The sequence below is a fragment of the Ipomoea triloba genome, chromosome 7 (genome assembly GCF_003576645.1).
Source record: "Ipomoea triloba cultivar NCNSP0323 chromosome 7, ASM357664v1".
Taxonomy (NCBI): Eukaryota; Viridiplantae; Streptophyta; class Magnoliopsida; order Solanales; family Convolvulaceae; genus Ipomoea; species Ipomoea triloba.
The window spans coordinates 12755107-12764791 of NC_044922.1; the positions used below are offsets into that span (position 1 = coordinate 12755107).

Below are 9685 nucleotides of genomic sequence, written 5' to 3' on the forward strand. Positions count from 1 at the left end.
TTAGAGGATTATAAATTTATAACCCTAAATCCCTAATGCCCTATAGGTGTGTTGTGTTGCATGTGTGCAGTGTTGCAGAGGAAATAAAGACAGAACAAATTATAAATAGAAGAAAACTTACAAGTTACAACGGACAATGGAGCCCAAACTGGCAAACAAATGAACAATCGTTGATTAATGAAATTGAAAAAAAAAAATTATTGAAGAAGACAAATGGGTTAGCCGGTTAGGGTGTCGATTCTAATAGTTAAAAGATAATTAGGTGTCATCGACTCCCTGTGTCGATTCTATTTATAAATTATTTAATTAAGCGTCGATTCTCAGCTTCCTACAGTTGCAGTCCCATCTATTCTTAATTTTTTATTTTCTAGTATAATTAATATATATATATATATATATATATATATATATATATATATATGCGCGCGTGTGTGTGTGTGTATGTATGTATACATATACATATATATGGATGGGCCCCTTCTAGCATGGGGCCCTGGACGATCGCTCATCCAGCCCGTGCTCAGGACCAGCCCTGCGTATGGAGAGGGTCTCTTACTTTATGTGGTTAAGAACAAAAGAAAAATAAAAATCTTCAACAACGTAGAACAAGTCAACAAAGATGATTTAGCTGATGACTTGATGAGAAGAACGTCTGTACGTCCACTGTGCCAAAGGTGAGTCCATCATGCTAGTGCGGTTCAGTACGTTCCTTAATACTCTGCACAATTTATCTTTCTGATATGATTTGTAAATTATTATTGGGAAAATGATCAAATAGACCTATAAATTTTATGTCAAAAGTCAATTAGGTTCTTAAATTTTTTTTTTGAAAAGAAGGTCATTAAACTTTTAAAACGTACAATTAGATCTTCAAACATGTAAAATTGAGGCAATGAATTCAAAAAACAGGTAAATAACATGTTATTATAGGTCATTTGTATCAGCTTGGCGATTGGCGACGATTATCGACATCCGGCGACCGGCGACAACCCGCCATCTCCGACGAATGCGACTAAATCGGGTCATTTGATTTAAGACTCAGTGTAAATGGTGCGAAAATTGAATAGAGAATGAAAATAGATGTACAGTTTCATATACTTTTATTTATGATAAGGTTGCAGAACTCCGGATGCGGCATGACATGGACTGATGGACCAATTTGTATACGTGCACACCAGGTAAGAGATCAACTTGCATTTTATTTTCTATTTCTTTTTTTGTCTTATCGTTTCTCAGAAAAGTCAGCTGAAATCTTCGTCATCATGGTAATGTAGGAAGATGTTTTTTCTTTTAGTAATAACTAGTATTCTCGTCTTTGCGTTGCACGGAAATGAATTTTGTTATAATTTTTTAAGCATATTTAGATTGATATATAATTATATAAATTATAACATCAATATTATATAGTGCAAATGATGAAAATGGTTGAATCGATTATGTTTTCTAATATTATCTTTGCTTGAATTCAAGCAAATAATTGCTCAATTACCCGTGCGATGCACGCATAAATATTTTAAATTATATATTTAAATAATAAAATTAAAGATAGAATAATAAAAAAATTCTAATATTGATCGTGTACAATTATTTTATAATGTGATTAGTGTAAAAATATCACTCAATATAATATTTGTTCTCTTGTAATATTGAATTGCTTGTATATATTGAATTGCTTGTATATATTGATCGTCACAATATTTTACCAAAAGAACATATTATTAAACATTATGTTTATTAGATACAACACGTGATTTTAAAACATTTGAATTTAACTCTCAAAAAAAACATTTGAATTTAAATAAATCAAATGTGCCTAGAATATAAACATAATTATGCAAATTACACATACATAAAATATGCCAATAATATGCATAGTCCACATATATTGTATACATGTAATTTAATATAGATACATGTAAAAGATAATCATTGCTATTATTTTAGTCATCTAAGTAAATAAATAAATAAAATACAATAAATAAATGAATAAATACAAAGTCCAATGAAATAAACCATATATATATATATATACACACACATATACATACATATATATATATACACACACATACATACATATATATATATATACATATATATATATATATACATGTGTATGTATATACATATGTATGTATGTATATATATATTTATATATATACATATATATATATATAAATACATACATATATATATACATACATATATATATATATATATACATACATATATATATATATATACAGCAGCTCATTAAAATTGTTTTCAACAAAAAAAAAACAAAAAAAAAATATCTCAATCTCTTAACCCTAACATCCCGTACAATCGAATCGATCATACCCTAATTGTCTAAGCAGTACTTTAGCCATTTATTTCATTGAGTAAAAGAAAGTAAGAACCATTATGTGTAGAGTTTTAATTATGTGGCTGAAAAAAGCAAGAGATACAATGAAAAATGATGAATTATGGTAAAGTAAAAAAAAATCTTGAAATGTAATGATTTATATATTAGTCTCAAAATCAATTAGATACAAATTATATTAGGAAAATTATATATAAAAAAAAGGCTGAATAATTATGGTACATTAATGCCGAAAAAATTATTTAATTTCTTTAGTTATAATTATAATAATATTATACTTTTATATATATTACTTAAATAATTATACGGAAGAAGGGAATGAGAATTAGCATAATGATTACAATAAATAAAAATTAGGCAATTATTTTAATATTTAATTATTAAGTTAAGTATTTGCACCTAAAAAAAGATAACTATAATTTATTTTGTGCCAATAATATTATACCTAAGTATAAAAATATGTATATAGATTATCATAAAATAATCATAAAAATTACATGGGAGTAGGTGATGAGAATTACCATAATAAAATATTACTACAAAATCAATTATACTTTATAATGGCAAGTATAAAAAAAACCATAAAAATATCATAATAATTACTCAAAGAAGGGAATGATAATCTATTTTTTACTAATAATATTATATCTTAAATATAAAATAAGAATATTAGGCAATTATATGTTAATAAATAATTAATATTTTAGTACATTAATTTCGGCTAGGAATTGAAATAATTAGGTTGGAAATAATTAATACAAATATTAGGCAATATCAATGTCATGAAAATGTGTTTTTGGAATCCAATTCACAGTCTTAGACAATTTTGTATATTATTATGATTAGATAATTATATTATTATTAAAATAATTATAGAAAAATAAAGAAGAAATAATTTAAAAAATAAATATAATGTCAACTATTATATAATAAAAATGCATATTACATGTTAATGGTGTAGAAAAGATATCTAACAGTAGAACTTAATTAACTGACCAACTTTTGCAATATATATATACTTACAACATTAATTAGATTTTGAATATCTGAACCCATAAGAGAGTGCAAAAATATACAATGTTGCGCCAAAAAACCCACTGATTTTCTACCAGTTCGCAATTAATTTAAAATTTTCATGAGAGAGACCACTTAGACATCACAAAATCATTCATCCATCAACTACAGAGTTATTTTTAAAGAAAACCTGCATCCAATCGCGTTTCATGCTTGCAACAATCTGCAACACTCTCTTTGATATGCCACTCTTGTAGTCACCTTTCATTAAAACTAATGAAGAAAGAGAAGTCAAAATTATGCATTTCAACTCCACAACTCACAACGATTTGGAAGAAAGAACATTCGATAATTATCTAAGCATTTTGGATGGAGATACACCAATTCATAGAGACAATTAATCATTATCCTTAGCAATTTAGTTTACACATAAAAAAATGAGAAAAAAGGGAACAGACTTAAACGAATAGAGGATGAATAATTTTGACCCTCAGTCCCTGACTATTAGTATAACGATGCATGAAGAGGCTAGGATCAACAGGTTTCTGAACAATTGGATGTTCTTCAAGGCTCAAAAGCTTGCAAACACATGGCCAGTACATAACTATAAAAAGAAAACGCAATAATTAATTCATAATTTCATATCATAAAAGGAAGATTCAGCGTAATATCATAACCTTTTAATATGATTTCTTACTGGGCGGTGGAAGACGGGAATGAGAGAACTACCAACATGAGGAGACGAGGGAGGCAAGTGCAAAATAAAGAATTATAATTTTTTTTTTGTCACCATCAATTGTATTTATAGGTAGGGAATGTGAGAATTATAAATTAATAATATCATATTCCTTTTTCAATTTACCTCTTAATCAAATATTATTTCAGTTAATTAGGAATCTTTATAATTTTCCATTAATTAATAATATTCGTTTCCTTTTTCAATTTGTCAATAATGATTATTACCAATTATTACCAAAAATTGTAACAATCAAAACCACATTCTTATGTCACTAATATTATTCTATCCTAGTAATAATTAATATTATTATTACTAAAATACCCCTACATTTGGGCGGGAAAATTATGGATGAGGATAATGTTTTTATATGTAGGAAGCTTTGGACTTGCAACGGCCAACCACAAATGCATTAACACCTCGCAAACTCTAATGCAGTATCTGTTCATAACTACTTTCTTAACTACTTTCTTAACCTATTGAAGTACAAGAGTCAGTGTTGACTCCACTGAGGCTCGAACCCACCGCCTCCCGTATAAAGGAAAGGGTTTGATGCCACTGGACTACAAGGTCCTAGGATAATAGTTCTAGAAGCTGGATTATAGCTCTCGTTCAACTTTTTTAGACGAAATAAGTTTTTGAATCTAACTTCATTATTTTGTCTGAAAGAGTTGAGTGAGCGATTCTAGCTTTTAGAACCATTATCCTAGTGTTCCATAGTCATTCATATATATATATATAATATGATTAAGATTAGGTGCGAAGAGCATCTCTGGTGCGAAATTGCGGGTAAGTATAATGAATGGTTCTTTAAAAAAAATTCAAAACAAAATGTGGACTTGTAGGACAAAAAAAAATGCATTTGAATGTCAAAATTCTGCACTTAAAAGAACAAAAATGTGCAATCGAAGTAATTTATGATACCAAAAAGAGAAGTTATTTAACTTTAAGTGTTATTGAAGTAAGAGTTTATTACCGAAATGGTCTCTCGACTATTGCGAAATTACCAATTTCGTCATCGATAATTTTTCTTGCCAAGTTAAGTCCTCAACTTTGAAAATTTTAACTAATTTCGTCCTTGATAATTCATGTTCATTATACCGTGTTTATGTGTATGTGCATTATGAACATAAATTCTGTGCATTATGAACATAAATTTTGTGCATTATGAACATAAATTTTGTGCATTATGAACACTAGTGTTTAATTCATGTTCATTATATCATGCTTATTTGTATGTGTATTATGAATATTAATTATATGTATTAAGAACATAAATTCTGTGTGACTGTGTATTATAGGATCGAACTCTGTGTATTGGAGCATGGTCCACAATGCACTGTGGACCATGGACCACAATATAAATTGCCATTTGAGCAGCGACAGGTGTTAAAGAGAATTTTTATGAATATATAGGAAGAATTCTGGTACCAACCATACAATTATGGACAATCCCGTGAGTTATTGGGAGTAACTTCAGGAGGGCTTTGTCCTGGTTTTGTGGTTCATACAAATGTTGCTTTTAATTCTTCTGACACTCACTGGCTGTGGAGTGATTATAGTATTTGCTAGAGGCCAGAATAGTAACAAAGGTTGTCAATTTGTCCTCAGATGACATATAGTAATTTTTTCTATATGGAAGGTCATGAGATCGAGCCAATGTAATAATTTTTTCTATATCGAATCTCAGTGGAAGTATTGTTGATGTATGAACAGATACTACAATCTGACTTCCCATATAGGGAGGACGGGAGAGAATTTGTAGAGAGTACTACAATTCCGGCCTCTAGCTAATACAATACCGTGCATGTGGTTCACCCCTCCCGTATCTATGGATTCGCCTCAATTTTTCGGCTTTTATAGAAAGGAAACGAGGGTTTTGGCAAAAATGCTAGATGCACTCTCAAAATCATACTCCCAACTTTTACTCCCAATTGTGTTTAAATTTGATTGGATGATGAAAAAAAGAGAATGAGCAAACATCATGGCCCCCTATTAAATTGATAAATCAAAGCATGCCAACTCATATGGAGTAAAAAATGAGAGTGAATTGGGAGTACATGTAGAATTGCTCGGGTTTTGGTGGGGGCTCAAGAGTGGCCGGTATGGTGTAAAAGACTGAGCATTCAAAGGTTGTTGTTATCATTAAATAGGCATGACCAGTACAATTCTCTACTGTATTTCAAATTTTCAATTACTAATTTTGTAGTACAAATACTCAAATTCTCGATTTCTCTTAATTTAAAAGATAATGATTTATTAATTTTTTCCCTTTTTGTTTTAATTTTATTTTTGATCTTTTTCTTTGGCAAATTTCACTTTATCATCGTACTTTTGTTTATTTTGTAATTAATAAACTTACTTTCTTCTTGCAGAAGGTTAATTAGCTGCAAAGTGCAGACTATCTTCTTTCCATTTTTGTATGATTAAAGAAAAAAAATCATACAATCATATAGATCTTATTTGTTAATAAACTTTTTTGGTTAGCTCTAAGCTATTTGATCAATTTTAGTTGTTTGATTTAGTGTAAAAGTTAAAACAAGTGTTTGATTATGAGTTTTTCCTATTAGCTCTTGGAGTTGAGAAAATCAACTTTTGAGCAGTATTTCATGTTAGCGTTTTGTAGAAAGAAAATGCTTCTTATCCTTTTTGAATTTTTCCTCCTATATTTATTGTCATGATGTGGATTCAATTTATTGAATCAATAATTGGCTAACTTAGTACTATTTAAAAAAAAATTGTAGTTAATAATTAAATCAATCAAATAGTACCATGTTAGGAAGGAAAGAGTTTAAGCGAAATCGCCCGCATAGACAGTTTAACTTATCGCAGGGATAATTTAATTTGTCACAAGAGACTAATGATCGAGTTTCATAGTGGTAGTGTGGGAGCAAACTCTCAAAATGAAAGTGCTCCTTGTACGCAGTGAGTCACTATGATAAACCCTTCACAAATTGTCGGGCTGGGGTGTAGGTGTGTTTGGGTGGGCAATTTCATCTTTATCACAAGAGTTTTAGGGAAATAATGGAGGGACATGTATTATTATTCTTTGTAAATATGTATTTTTATTCCAAGAATGCCTTTATGGTTTTTTTTTTAAACTACTATTTAAAAGAGAAATGTAGTTAATAATTAAATCAAGAGTTAATACCACAAATGGTCCTCTGACTATTGAGCTAGTACTTCTTTTAGTCCTCGACTTTCAATTCGACCACAAATGGTCCTCTGACTTTCATTTTTAACCACAAATAGTTCTCTGTTAAAATTTCTGTTAAATAGGTGTTAAATCTAGGGGTAATATCGTCAAATTGATTCATATTATTATGATTACTTCTTTTTGAGAATTATATGACAACATAATTAATTTCAAACATTAATAAACATTAAGTTAATAAATATAAAAGCAAAATGGACGTGACAATTTTTTTTTATTTTCCAAAAAATGGACGTGACAAATCACATAAATGAATAAATTAAATAAAAATTCATGATTAATGTTCGTAATTTGTACTTGATTAATTATATTAATTAATTCAAAGGTGGCAGCCTTCAGTTGTGTCCCAAACAAAATGTTAGATCGATTAATGAAGAGTGAAAACTATTAATCGGCCATGTATGAACAACCATGAAAATGATGGGAGTAAGGATTTTGAAAAAAATTTCTTCAATTTTAATCTGTTGGTTAAATTAAAAACAGATAGCTCTAATATTAAATCTTCATTTTGTATGCATAATTACGAGAATAAGGTGTATTGTCTTTTTATTTAGGAGTATTTATATTTGTTAATTGTTTCAATTATGCTTGTTGGTGATAAATTCTAAACATTTTTATTTTAACACCATTATATATCAATTTGACGATAATACCCTTAAATTTAACACCTACTTAACATAAATTTTAATAAAAGACTATTTGTGGTAAAAAATAAAAGTCAGAGGACCATTTGTGGTCGAATTAAAAGTCGAGGACTAAAAGAAGTACTAGCTTAATAGTCAGAGGACTATTTGTGGTATTAACTCTTAAATCAATCAATGGTGACAATTTAGGAAGGAAAGAGTTGAAAGGCATTAAAAGATCGAGGGACATGTTGAATTACACTTTTTAAATATGTATTTTTATTGCCCGCATGGGCAGCTGGCCACAAGAGTAAAATTTGTGTTTAGTTGAGTTATCATGATTTACATTAGTACTGTCAAAGTGGGTCGAATCTCCCGGCCACAATCATTATTGCATGGACCATGGTCCATGCAATAATTTGCCTGCCGGCCAACGGTGGGGCAGGTTATAACTACAAAAAAAAAAAAAAAAAAAAAAAAAAATTGGCCCGCGGGCTGCGGGCCAGACCCTTTTAATATATAAAAAAATTATATATATATATATATATATATATATATATATAAACTTGTGTAGTGTGTTGGACTGTTCCCAATATAAACTTAGTGAACTGTACTGTGTTGGGTTGTTCTGAGATGATTCAGAGGAAAATATGTATTTTTATTCCATGATTTGGACATGTGTAAAAGGAGAAAGAAAAGAAGAGAAGCTACTATACTGGGGTTTAATTGTTTATTAGAAGATTATTGAGAATGAAAATATTTGTTTATTGCTCCGGGATTGTAGCTTCATGGAAATGAAATGAAACACCTACCCAGATTATTGAGAATGAAAAGATGGTCCGGGATTGTAGCTTCATGGAAATGAAATGAAACACCTACCCTTCTTGGATCTTTCCCTTATAAATCATTTTCTCTACTAACACAATTTTGCGTTCTGGCCTGCGTGCCTTCATAATCTGTAACAACCCTGCAGTAGTTTTCAGATTGTTATTTTGTTATTTGAGTAAATTTTGAATTAGAGTTTGTTGAGAGTTAGTTTTGGGGAAGGTTATAAATTTGTACTAAGGGTATGCTTTTGGAATTGAATACAATCCTCTCAGATTTCTCTCTCTCTCGAGCTCTCCTCTAAATTCTCCCCATTCTCTGCATTTCTTCCCTAATTTCTACCCTTCTCTCCTCCCTTTTTCTGCAACTGCTCCCCTCTCTACCTGTTTGTTCTTCCTTCTTCTTTACTGCAATTTATCAGGATCATTACATAATCATGTCGCCACCCTGCTCTTCCCAAGCTTGTTTCCTGACTTTGAATTCCTCCCAGGAACCTAAGCCCCCAACCGCCTCTGATCTGATCTTCCGCCATTCGGCGAGCCGGCGGAATCGCATTCCACCATCGTCACACGATGATGCACATGACGTTCTTCTGGGGTAGGAACACCGTGTCCTCTTCTTCGGCTGGCCGCGATACGACAACCCCAGTATGTATATTCTCTCGTTGTGGTTTTTGCTCTAGCGATTCTGGTAGAGTTGCTTGTAAGAACAAATAATAAAAGGTCAAAAGTATGAGTCCACTAAACTCCACTATGACCTTAAATCAGGGATATACTAACACCTAAATTAGGGATCCACTAATTTATGTTTTGTTCTTATTCAGAAAGTGGTGCAAATAATTAAGAATAGGAAAATTTTCATGATTAGTGCATTGATGGAATGCAACTATATAAAGGCCATCAAAATCCCCC

The 9685-nt window shown here is 30.3% G+C and overlaps 1 long non-coding RNA gene across 1 annotated transcript; it reads right to left on the reverse strand.

Moving 5' to 3' along the window:
* Nucleotides 1-8693: 8693 nt before the first annotated feature.
* LOC116025541 lies at nt 8694-9141 on the reverse strand. The gene is made up of 2 exons (XR_004099696.1): nt 8825-9141; nt 8694-8757 (listed from the first exon to the last, which is right to left on the reverse strand). It is a non-coding gene; the product is annotated as an uncharacterized LOC116025541 (long non-coding RNA).
* Nucleotides 9142-9685: the final 544 nt, after the last annotated feature.